The sequence below is a fragment of the Idiotropiscis lumnitzeri genome, chromosome 18, assembly GCF_059441095.1.
Source record: "Idiotropiscis lumnitzeri isolate Australia: NSW breed Sydney's pygmy pipehorse chromosome 18, RoL_Ilum_1.0, whole genome shotgun sequence".
Classification (NCBI taxonomy): Eukaryota; Metazoa; Chordata; class Actinopteri; order Syngnathiformes; family Syngnathidae; genus Idiotropiscis; species Idiotropiscis lumnitzeri.
The window spans coordinates 5,391,138-5,404,092 of record NC_142408.1 but is presented as its reverse complement, the minus strand read 5'-3'; the positions used below and the strand labels follow the sequence as shown (position 1 = coordinate 5,404,092).

General features: G+C 41.6%; 1 long non-coding RNA gene across 1 annotated transcript in view; it reads right to left on the bottom strand.

Moving 5' to 3' along the window:
* LOC148319144 (uncharacterized) overlaps positions 1–12,497 on the bottom strand; it is a 39,977-nt gene extending 27,480 nt beyond the window's left edge. Inside the window, exons 1-2 of the long non-coding RNA XR_015839712.1 lie at positions 12,354–12,497; positions 12,115–12,284 (exon numbers count right to left, since the gene is read on the bottom strand). This is a non-coding gene — a long non-coding RNA (uncharacterized LOC148319144). The remainder of the gene's footprint in view (positions 1–12,114; positions 12,285–12,353) is intronic.
* Positions 12,498–12,955: the final 458 nt, after the last annotated feature.

Here is a 12,955-nt window from a genome sequence, read left to right as displayed (position 1 = left end):
TCATATAAATAAGAATAAAAGTATCATAACATATGTGGAATTGTCTTTTACTTCCGATTGTAAATTATTTAATTCATGCTGACATTTATTTCAATCATGTTCGCGCTAGCTAGGACACCAATGAATGATACCCAGTCCGAATTAGTTCTTGACATTTACTCTTTTAAAGTGTGGTAATTGTATCGGCAGCGTAAATGTCAAAAAGTAATGAACAATTTCACAGGAAGAGAGAATTTCAGGATGGCTAAGCCAGGAGTTAGCATGTACCGTTAGCATGACCGGGTCACTCATCATTTGACATCGTGAAAAGGTATGAAATGATACTTAATGTCTTCTTTTTCTTTCTTACATATTATTCACTGGCAGAAAGACGATGTCAGTGGCTATATGATAGTATTCGAAAACAAGTCTTAAGGCGGTTTGTTTTAATTAGCGTAACTTAGCAAAGCGTAACATACAATATCTCCTTTCTAAAGAGAAGATAACCTCTGGGTGACTCCGATCAATTCCCCAAGCAAAAAGAAATGTTCGATTTTCCACCATGTCGGCCTGGCTGCAGTCCAGAGCCCAAAACAGCCACAGAATTATTAGACCGAAAAAGACAAAAGGCAGTTTCAAGGGAAAGCATGTGAAACCTTTGGAATGAACTGTTTTTCGGCGTTAATTGGTCATAAAATGTGATCTGATCTCCATCCAACTCACAAGAGAAATTTTCTTCCGCTATACCACACAAAGAATTATATGTTGTATGCAACAATGCGAGCGCATGGTGGAAATAGTTTGCAGTAAATATCTCAACGACAACGCGGTAATAGACGGCTCACGGGGCCTCCTTGATCAGCTCAATGAAATATCTCTTGTTCGGTCTCGCAACACACATTTGATATTTGAAAGTGTCTTCTGGCGCCGTACAGCATTAAAAGTTTAAGTGCAAAACGATGTTTCATCTTCCCAGGGCGCCGGACCTACTTCAGCCTCCTGAGCATAAAGAACGACCCGCGCGTAAGTAGACGATGCGTGGACGACAACATTTGGAAGGAAACGGTCACATTTTACGATTTCTCCACCCAGAGTGTGTAAGAGTTGAGTGGACGGGGGCAAAAACATTTTAATTTATATTTCAAAAAGATAAATTAATCAAACTGATCATACAGGGCAGTATGTGAGAGAATTTACATTCCGGTTAGTGGCCTTTCATGTGTGTTTAACTTCTGAAGGGCTGAGTCAAAGAGGAATAATATGCAAAAACATTAAAAAAAAAATGAAAAAAAAGGTGGATACAGCAGTGCTGTTGCTAGGCAACTGCATGCCTCCAAGTCTGTGGAATTTAAACTGTGGAAGAGATCCAATTTTCCCGGGGACCCATTTCAACACTGCACCAGACTTAGAGGTGTGTCGGGGTGTGTGTGTTTGTGTGTGTGTGTGTGTGTGCAGGGTAAACAACAGCGTGAGAATCGAGTCTGACCATGTAAGAGGAAGCGGCAGGCCAAACGTGTTGTTTGTATGCGATTGTGTTCAACTGTACCTGGCGAGATGCGGACACACGCTAACGACCTTGTTGCGATGACAAGAAGCAACATTAACAGCTCGGAGAAAAGCTCTTTGCAGAAGAGCACGAAACACTTTCGACGTAAAGGATGGCTTCAATAAAAAGCGGAAAATGTAATAACTTGTTTTTCAAATCTGTTGGCCCAGGTGTCCCAATATTCATTTTCTACCAAATATATATATATATATTTTTTTTTTCTCCGTTTGATCATGTGACATTCCCAAGCTGACAACAGGTTTCAATTTCATGCAACTCTATCGACCTCTGCTTTTAATCGTGATGACTACAACTCCCATGATCCTTTGCAGTGTCACAAAGTCATCCATTTTGGATTGCACAATTGAAATCCCAATAAATGATCCCATCTTGAAACTAAAATGGCAAATTAAAATTTGTTATGTAGAGCAAAATGTAAAAATAATGCAATGTGCAACCGCCCAAATCGTTCACAGTAAAATTTAGCAAACGAGGCTTTCAACAGCAAAGGCTGAAATTGCCATGATCCTTTTGAGACCCCACAGCACCCCCCCGCTCCCTAATTCATTTAAATAATTTAAAAATTTAATCAGATTTTATTCATTTTTGTCGCATTTTCTACTGCTTCGCATTTTATTCACTCTTGTAAGTCAAATCATTTTTTACTCTCTGTTGGATCAAAACAGCCCGTCTCTCACACAAAGATCGATTTCTCTGCCCGACAACATCTTTGTTTACCTGTTGGGATTTGCCCGTGGTGTTTGGGTGTGAGAGAGCATTAGTGGGCAGATTTGAAGAAGATTAAGTGAGGAGAGGAAAAGCCGCCTTTGTGGGCTTTTCAGTCAGCCAGCTGCTCGCGTTAGCATCACTCTCTCTCTCTCTCTCTCTCTCTCTCTCTCTCTCTCTCTCTCCACTCGAGCTCGGTCGTCGGCTAATTGGCTCGAGGCCTGCGGGAAAAGTGACGTTAAACTAGCCGTGTGCAGTCACCGTTACCAATCACGTGAGCGTTACTGTGAATGCGTGGACCTCCTGGGAAAGAATAGGACATCTGGAACAATTTATTACGGCGCTACGTTAGTGGAAATGTGATGCACCTTCGGGAAAAGTTGGTTTGAGTGAGTAGGGTCCGTTTACATTTCGTGACAATGACCTATTGTTCAAAAAGCCATTTTCACATTTTTGTGGGGGAGAGGAACGCTTCACTTTCAGACAAACGTCTAACTTTGTAGTAAAACATCCGGAACAACCACACGTCCTTGGATTTCTTTTTTGAAATCCAAAATAAAATGAGTGGCGGAAAGATCAATCCAAATCGCAACGTTAAGGGTAAAATCATTTCTATTGATATCAGTGTAATGTAGTGCTTCAATTATTTTCTGTTACCACGCCCCCCCCTAGCAAGAAGAAAAAAAATTCCCGCCCCCACCTCACCACAACTATAAAAATGAGCATTTTCATTGAAAAACTAACCGACACGGTCGCGTTAATACTCGCTGGGCACAATGGGCAAGGAGAGCGCCACTGCCAACTACTGGAGTGGATGTGCAATTACACTTGATTGTAGTACGGCAGAAAAAAAGCATGTTCCCCAGGGTCACACGTGCCCCCTTCAGCAACGCACCCGCCCCACTTTTTTTTTCCCAATCAAACATTTTATCAAAGGCATTTTCTAATGATATTGGTCCCGTATCGCGATACATATTGATATTGAATTGTCGCCCCAGCCCCACTATGTTGCCTTACTGTGTGATGTGAGACGAGCAGGGGGGAGCATGATCACGTCTGAAAGTGACATCTTGCCACGCGACGCGCAAGCGGCAGCGGGTGACGAGATTCCCCCCCGTCTCACTCCGTCCCTTCATGACCATAATCACACAGCCGCGCGCATTTAATCATGCGCTGAGGCTCGGTTTTAAAGTGACAGGGGGGGAAAGCGTTTATGCAATTTGAGAGGGCCGGCCGTGGGAGGGCCTGTGCCAGGCTTTATTTAGATCGCCTTGTCTGCCTGCGCGGAGGCAGCGATTCAATCACAGAGGCAACCAAAAAGGCAGACATTTTCAGCCCAAATTCCAGAAAATAACGCTGCTCTTAATAGCTTGTTTTTGACGATTGATATTTCATTTAAGAATATATTGTTGGTTTCAGACAATGCCGCTGACTATTCTTGTTGCTGTTCACATTCACTTCTATATTCAGTATATAAAATATCCGTCCACAAAAATGACGCCTTTTACGTGCATGCTGGGTCAATATGTAAAACGACAACAATATCACGAATTTAAGCAGGCCGTATAATCCATATGGTGTTCCCTCTCGCATCACGGACGCGAAAGCTCCGCCAAAAATATACCAAAACAAATCGAGAAGTGAGTCAACGTTCAGAGTCACATGGAGAATACTGTAACATGGCGCCGCTGCCAGCTCACCCGCCACTGAACCCTGACTGTGACACACACACACACTAACCCACACTAACCCACACAAACTGTGTGAGACAGAGAGGAGGTGTGAGCGTTCGTAAAAAAAAAAAAAAACCCAGATGAGATATTAGGTGGTTTGTGTAGCTTTGTGTGTGCGTGTGTTTGTCACCTCCTCTTTCTGCATCACTACCCGAGTGTGACAGCGTGCCAGACAACAGGAAGCTGAGGAGACAGTGTGCGTGTGTGTGCACGTATCTGCCACAATCAATAATTAGTGTCTCTAAAAGCCAGGTTTCAACATTTCAGCAGCAAAGAACAACTTGAATGTCTTTTTAAAACTAATCTGCACGAATTAATTGCAAAAAAAAAAAAACGCTGGGTGCACTTTAAATAAATAATTACAACGACAAGAGCAAAAACAACACAATATCCTCAGACGACCTGCCCATCATTTTGTGTTCATGCACAGACAAGTGCAGACGTGACCTTTAAAAGCCCCTCTGGATGCTGACACTTTTTGATGCTAAGTGCTAGCCTGCTTCACAGTAGGATCTCAAGATTGAAAAAAAAAAATAAAATAAATATATAAGCATCACTGGGAGTCACACTGTTTACTGGCGGCACCTCGCATGAGCGCACATGAACGCATGTGTGAGCCCAGGTGGGAGCCACTTTGAACAGATTCAGTTTGAGACGCTCCACACGAAAAAGTGGAGTTTCACTTTGACACGATGGACCTCGGAATAAGGCGGACAAAATGTGTAGTTTGGCATGGATTCATGAAAGAAAGGGCCCCAAGGCCAGAGCTTTGTGGCACACCACATTTTATATATATATATATATATATATATATATATATATATATATATATATATATATATACACACACACACACACACACACACACACACACATGAACCAAGACAATGCATTAAAAGAAAAGCCATTTTCTTTCAAATAACGGCACTGAAATACGTGACAAAACTTTCAATACCTGACTCTTTGTTTACAGCACTCACTTGCAAAAGCATTTTTGTTAATAATATGCGCAAGATAACGAGGACGCTATTCATTCAGAGAGCATAGCGTATCAAAGTTCTTGTCATCAAAGGGTAACTTACATTAGAGTCACGTATAGCGCCCAACAACCCCCCCCAAGTCCCCAAGGAAAAGGACGGCACATACAGCAGCTGCATTGAATGAGCAACACACTACTCCAGTCGAGGGAGCAAGACTCTTGAATCGTGTCACAAATGAATAAGGGTACAGAATTTTGGAACTTTTAGCGTAAATAGCTTTTCTTGTCAAGGACATTAAGATGAAATCGTGTGAGAAATTTCGCATTAATTTGACTTTTTTTTTTTTTTTTAATTAATGAAGCATACCAGGAGTTTTTACGACACTCGTGGGAATTGAATTTTCAAATCAGTCTGATTTTTTTAAGTGATGTGTTGCTCGGGGTTTTTTACTGTAAATTTGAAGTCTGGCAGAGTTCCTTGTTTATCGGATTGCCGGTATTGTTGCAATATTGTGAGAAATTTCAAGCAAATCCACACGGAGAGGAGCCAGATGAGGTGGACTCGGGCACCTGATTAGGATGCCGCCCCGACACTTCCCAGGTGAGGTATCAGCTTCGCAAGACATGTTTTTTTTTTTTTTTTGTTTGTTTGGTTTTATTTTACAAAGCTCTAATTTTATCTCATGAGATCATGCATATGTACCAAAAGTATATTCAATGTATATAAACGTGTGGTGTGCAGACAGCAACACCCATTCTGTATTCATGACAGTAAACACAGCTGGCAGCCAAAGCTTGACGCTGGCGCGTGCGCGCGCGCACACGCGTGCGCGGCTGTATCTAAAGTAGTCCCCGTGGTACGTTCACGGCATCATGATTCAATTATATCAAGCCAGTACTTTGCCTGAATATTAATCTGAGAGGGGGGCTCCCCAAATTTAAATGTATCTGGCAACACAGGGGGGGGACACACAAGACCATCTGGCAACATGGTGACTGTCTGCGTGTGAGCGTGTGCGCAGGTGAGGAGTGTTCTCTCTGTCTGTTGTGAGACACACAGATGAACATGTCACTCGCGCGGAGGAAGATCCGTTTGTAACAGGCAGTAAGGAGGAATACTGTACACTAAATACAGTATTCAGGTCCTACCTAAACACAGGCGCACGTCATTTTTATTTTATTTTTTGGGGTAAAATGATTACAGTGCCAAATGTTGAAAATTCCCACAGGCCACAAATGCGTCATCACCACGGTGCCTCGTCCTTGTCACATCGCCTCGAGATCTCTTCGGAGGTTAAGATGGCAGCCTCTCCTTGACCTCCCCTCTATTATCTGGGTGACCTTCCTATGACGTGAAAAGTTAGCTTTTTGTGCAGGGGGGGGGCGTGAGGTCAAAGGCAATGTGAGGAGGAGGGTGGATTTTGTGTGTGCATGCGTAGGAAATTAGCAGTTCACACTATGTGTCTCACGCTTCTTTCCGTGTTGTTCTTGTTCATCCCCATCAATGCCGCAGGGGAGAAGCGGGAGGTGGTGGAGGGGGGGCAGTAGAATAGGTGGGGGGGGGGGATATTTTAATGCAAGGCGACAGACCTGCAAACCCACGCACACGTCTAAGAGTCGTTGCACGTACAAGTACAAAACGTGGAAAAAGAATCAGGAACATGATGAAATGCAAATATTTAGTATATACACAGGTATTCACGCGTATATATTTGGGCTGCCAAGCCAGGATTAGTTGACTAATCCGGGCGACGCCGATTGAAATAGTCGACAATTAACACATTTACTACTAGCCGAGTTTAAAAAAAAAAAAAAAAAAAGTTTCTTTGGCGGTAAATTAGTTCATTTACATAGTTGACAAGTCATTTTATTTATACATTTTATAGCATTGCTTTTCTCTTTCTCTAGCTTGCTACACAGGTATTCACGCGTACATATTTGGGCTGCCAAGCCAGGATTAGTTGACTAATCAGGACGCCGCTGATTGAAATAGTCGACAATTAACACATTTACTACTAGCCGAGTTTAAAAAAAAAAAAAAAAAAAAAGTTTCTTTGGCGGTAAATTAGTCCATTTTTCTCTTACTCAAAATTACTTTGTACTGTATATGCCAGCATAATACAGACATAAAATACCAAAAGAAGAGTTTCACAACTAAGTGACTCCGTCAGCTACAGTACTAATATTAGCTGTTTTTCACAGCAGGACAAAAAAATAAATAAAATAAAAATAATACAGACGTACGGTTGCAGTATATTGTCAGTCTACATGTATTGCTGCACAGTTTTGTATTCAAATAGCCATCGCTTAGTGGTCAAAACTACCGCAACATCAAGGTTGTCTCGAAAGCCCGTCTATGGCGTTTTGCGTTATATGTTAGCACGTCCAGTTGAGGTACAGCTGTATTTGCTTTTTTGCAGCACGAGGTGTCACGAGTCAGTGCAAGCATACCTAACGTTATGTCCGACCGGTGTATTTAAAGGCTTTAAGAAAACAGTGTGGTCAGAACTTGTATTTCCTCTTAGGTCAGCTGTCAGTCAGAGTTCCTTCAAAGGCTTTTTTTTTTTTTATTTCTACACACACACACGTTGGTCCTGTTTCGTTTCCTTTACGAGGCACGTTGACACAAAAATAAACACGGCCGACAAGGCCGCTCGGGGTAGGTCGGTGGCACCTGCGTTGCACATTCTCGCACCAGCTTGTTTTTGTTAAGACAAACGACCAGGTCGCCGATAAAGAGTGAAACACTGATGAAAGCGCGCCGGGCTCGTCCCTCGTCTAATTTGCCTCCTCGACCGTCACCGACGCGAAAGTCAAAGTCACGATTGAGCCGTCATAAAAGAGGCAAAACCCACACGGCGGTCGGCCGTAATTGAGGGATCAATAACAGAATCAATCCGTCCCGCAGAGGCGTGAAAATTATGACGAGCCCGATAACATCGCGAGTCACAAATCAGTTTCAAGAGGAAAATCAATGAGGTTGATCGGATTGTCTAACAGGTTTGTCAATAAGCTGATTGGACAATTTGACAATTATATTGCTCAATGTGAGACGTTCTCAAGCTAATTAGCAACTAACCAATTAGCTCAACATGTTAGCTGTTTATGTTGGGCAGACAATATTCAAAAGCCCAGAGGACTTGGAATTGCTTCTTTCACAAGATTTATTTATTTTCCTCCAAATGGAGATTGCTGCACCAAGGCCCGGGGGCGTGGGCGGGGCTAAAGAACGGTCAGAAATCCGTGTCGCCCCAGTAAAGCCCCTCCAGCATTTTATTTGACTTTCTAAAATGTATTTATAAATTATTTTCTCTGTCCGTTGTGTATTGATTAAGATCCCTTTTAGCCCCGGGAGAAAAAAAAAAATTCCTGGAGCCATCCGGGTCCAAATGTCACCAATGCAATGCCATTCCATCAATCTCATCATAGAAAGTAGGCTTCTAAATTGCAGATTTATTATTTTTATTTATTTATTTATTTTTTTAAGAACTAGAGCGCAGCAGCTGTGGAGGTTAAAATGCCAACAAAATTTACAATCAAAAGAAACATGCAAGGTTATACAAAAATTAAATGATGTCAAAAGAATGAAGGTGAACAATTGCAAAAATAAAGAGAATTTAACAAGAATGAAGACAGAATATTTTGAAGAGTCCAAATATATTAAGAAAGAAATCGGAATACTATGAGAATAACGTTTCCCAAAAATAAAGTTGAAAATTTGGCAAAAAATGTCACAGAAATAGTGGAATATTGTGTACATACATTACAAGAATGGGGTAAAAGTAAGGGTAAACTAAAAAAAAAAAATCCAAGAAAACTATTTTAAAGGTACAAGAATAATGCAGAAATAACTGAAGAAAACTGAAATATTACGAGAATTAAGTCAGTCTTGATGGAAAATGTAAACTATTGTGACGATAAAGGTAGAATTTGGAAAGCGTGAACCAAAACCATCTTAAAAATACAATTAGAATAAAATTGTAAAATTCTTAGAATAAAGGTAAAAAACATGACCTGAATAAAGTCAAAATGTTCTGAGAATCAACTCAGAATTTTGCAAGAAGAGAAAAATATTATAGAATTATAATTCCTGAGAACAAAGTACAAATATTACAAGAGTAAAGATGGATCATACAATTCCAAGAGTGAATTAAAAAATATCATGAAAGTAAAATTTTAATATTATGGGTGTATTATGCTTGCCCTTGCAGTTCTGTGATAATTGACGATGATAATAATCATAATAACCTCTTAAATGCTTTACAGCGTCCACACACATAGTAGAAGACTCAAATCTCCTTTAAACCGCCATCGATATTTTCCCCAATGGCCAAGTTGTCCCTTTTGTGTCGGGATGTTTAATATTCCGAGCCAGAGGCAGAATCCTGACATCAAACAATGCGGCCATTGTTGCCGCCACCGCCGCGGCGGCCTCGGGGTGACCGCAAGGGCGCCTCAATGCTTCTTTGTCTGCTGCCTGGCGTCTCAACTGCAGCCGCACGACACGCACACACGCACGCACACAGACATGACACGACACTGGGGGGAAATAGATCTAATGAAGGACTCTAAAGAGGTGCGAGATGCTCCCAGCCCACACACTATAATTACCATATATATTATAAAAAAGTAGTTATTTAAATACAAGCAAATACTGTTGTGTGTGTGTGTAACAGACTTAATATAATTAAACTTGTTATTGTTGTCATGAAGGAACACGGGTGGCAACACGATAATGAAAATTCAACGCTCCACTAGCAGAGGGAAAGTTTAGAGGACGACCTTCGCTTAAGATCGCAGCGAGTGAAAAATGGTTTATGAAGTGAGCGAGGTAAATGGGCAAGCAAAAATGACAGAACATCAAAAAAAAGAAAAAACACGAAACAGGAGACGTTAGCTCAAGAGCAAAATTTCTGCGACTGATGTGGCGTGACCTGTTGGACGGGTGATGTGGAGGTTCTCCCTTGTTATTTTATTTTTAGGACAGTTTAGAGTTCTCGAGGAAGTCAGACTACTCAATTAAAAAAATAAATGCTTGAGGATTTTTTTTCTGTTGGCATTTATTTGGTTTGCGCCATCACAAAAGGCAAGTCAAGCCAGCCGCAACGATCCTTGTTCATACGGTAACGCTCCACCAACGCGCTGCCAAGGCCAACTTCAAAATAAAAGCCTTCCAAATAATACACCAACGTCAACGTTGTGAGGCGCATATTGTGAAAATGGCCTTTGCAGCGTTCCTGTAATCATTGTTGCGTCAGGACAAACTGGAATATACTTCTTTTTCATGATTCTTCCTTCAGTTTGACTTTTGGGATGAAAAGAAGAGTTTCAAAACCACATCCTCTTAATCTAAAATCCAAAATCAAATCCAGGAACAGGGCTCCACAAACACTCGGTAAAAGCACATTTGATGGTGCAGTAAAAAATATTTTATTGGCAATCGGTTTCTGAGTTTTATTTTGGCAATCGAGTCCATTCGCCCAAACCAGAGTCAAAATGCTCATCTCGGTCTGGTGATACGCAAGGAAGGTAAGCCTTCATGCTAACAAAAATAAAAAATAAAAAAAAACAATTGAGAGCTTCTTCAAAAAGGGGAACATGCCAAATGAGACAGGAGAAGCTTCCAAGGAAAAAAAGCGGTATATAAAGAGACAATATCAGCAGGCCTAGTTAAAAAAAAAAAAAGGATCTTTGACGTATTTAGCCGTCAATGGCAGTAAATGAGTTAAGGTTCAGGTTTAGCGAAGTGAACCAAATGCAGGGTCGTCACCGGCAACAACTACCGAAACAGTCAGAGTAAAGCTGTCATCGTGAATTGTATATTTCTGCTTTTTGGATTTGTTTCCATGCCCGGGCCGGTCAGTCACAAAATATGTTTACATAAAACCAATCCGTGGAACAAAAAAAGGTTAAGGACTGCTAGCCGATATGACTTTTTCATTTTACCATTATGATATTACTACGGTGTTAGCATGAGTTACAGATAATCTCGTGACGGTGCCACTGTAGCACCAGAAATTTGTCGTAAACTGACGATTCCCTGAAAAGGCTTCCCCGCTAAGAATAAGAAGAAGTTGGGTTGGGTTTGTTAGTCATGTACAGGGTGTGGAATCTCCCTGGACAAAGTAGCACCTTGTCCGCGAGTCGTTGCGATCCGCCTGCCGACCTCTTTGAAGCATATTTATACAAGGAACACGCCTTGGAGCCACTGGGCCCCGTTAAAAGTGGGTGAACGCATACAGATGTTTTCATAACGATGCTGTTCAAAGGCACCCTCGGGGGTTAACTTGTTTCCTGACTTCATTTTTAGCATGGGGGGGGGGTCAGGTTGCCTGGCAACAGGGTCGAGCCTGACAGTCGCTTGGCGAGAGCCTGGCAACAAAGACATCAGGTGGCACTTCCCACCGCTTGTCCGTGGACACTTTCAGTGACCTCAACACACAACACGTGCTAACTGGGCCGGTATCCCAAAGCTAATTATAGCGCGTGTGTTGATTTCTGTTTTAGTGATCAGTTGAGCTTAGCAAAGCCACACACACACCTCAAGAGTATCCTGGCCAAGAGGAGCGGGAAAGCAAAGGAATTCCCAACCTCTTCCCGTTTCTTCATTCCTAGCGTTCTTCCCTTCTCATCACTCAGCGCCACATTCCATCTGTTAGCGTTGGCAGCAGCGACATGGAAATAGCACGAATCAGCCAAAGTGACGCTCGAGTGCACATGCAAGCGACAAGGACATCACGCGTGACCAAAAAGATGGCACCGGGTCATATTTGGCGTTTTGAGTATTACCATGAGTTAGACAACCAATCACGGATCAACTAACGTTCACGAGCTGAGCCGTGATTGGCTGTTTACTGAGCTCACGCCAGATGTCATTTGCAGTCTACCGCAAGTGTAACAATGCGTTTTAAAGGTATTAATCGGACATGGGGAAAAAAATCAGGACGTTGTCAAAGTCATCATGGAGAAAATGTCAATGTTTTACGACCGAAAATGGCATCTTGAAGTAACATGGAGCGACTGTGCACCGAAGCTAATTGCTGAATGAGCTAGCTACCTGTTATTAGCTGGCACGAATAGCAAACACGATGCCACGTTGACGTTTCAAGGAATAGAGAGCAAAGTTAAACCGTCTGGCCACAATAACTTACCAGATATGCAAATGAGCTCCACAAACGTAGGCATTCCTGATTATGTCCTTGGTCCAGTCTGTGCGTTTTTCTTTTAGCTAAATGCTCCTGATAGTGTTTCTGACAGGGTCCGTTTCCTCTGGGAATTGGGAGAAATTTTAACTCCTTTCATTCCGATTTGTAGGAAACAACTGCAAGGCATGATGAGATACTCAAAAACTACCACAACGCCACGTTTAAAAACAAATACAAATACATACATTCTCATAGCCACGTAATCACGTGGCACGAGCTCCGGACGTCACGTAACTGGTCCCTCGTGTATTTGCTTATTCAGTCATGCTGGTCGAAAATAAATAAAAAGTTATGCTACAGCCGTACAAGTGGCTGGCAATACACTTGCTGTATCTTCTGCACGGAATGAATCACACGTGCACAGATTGTCTCCCAAAATTTGATTGGGAATTACGGCAACCAAAGTTGGACAAAACAGGAAGTGATGCCTTTGTAAATTATCTAGAATTTATTTAATAAAGTATACAACTCAAATAGTTTCAATTAATCTTGCTCCAGAATTAGTGTCTTAAATATTTAGTTTCCGTGGAACTAACTAAAGTAGCCTACTATCGACACACCGATACATCCTTTATTTTTTTAAGTCAATATCCATCAAAATAAAAAAAACACTTCTCAATGAAGCATGAAAATGACAAAGCCAAAAAAATACACATTCTAAGGCCAGTCTATTGTCATTTCATAAAGCACAGTCAATTTGCCAGAAATATTGTCTCAGATAATCATTACAAGGGTAACTTTTTCCAATCTTTATTAATCAAAACCAGCACCGAATCCTAATTTCCAT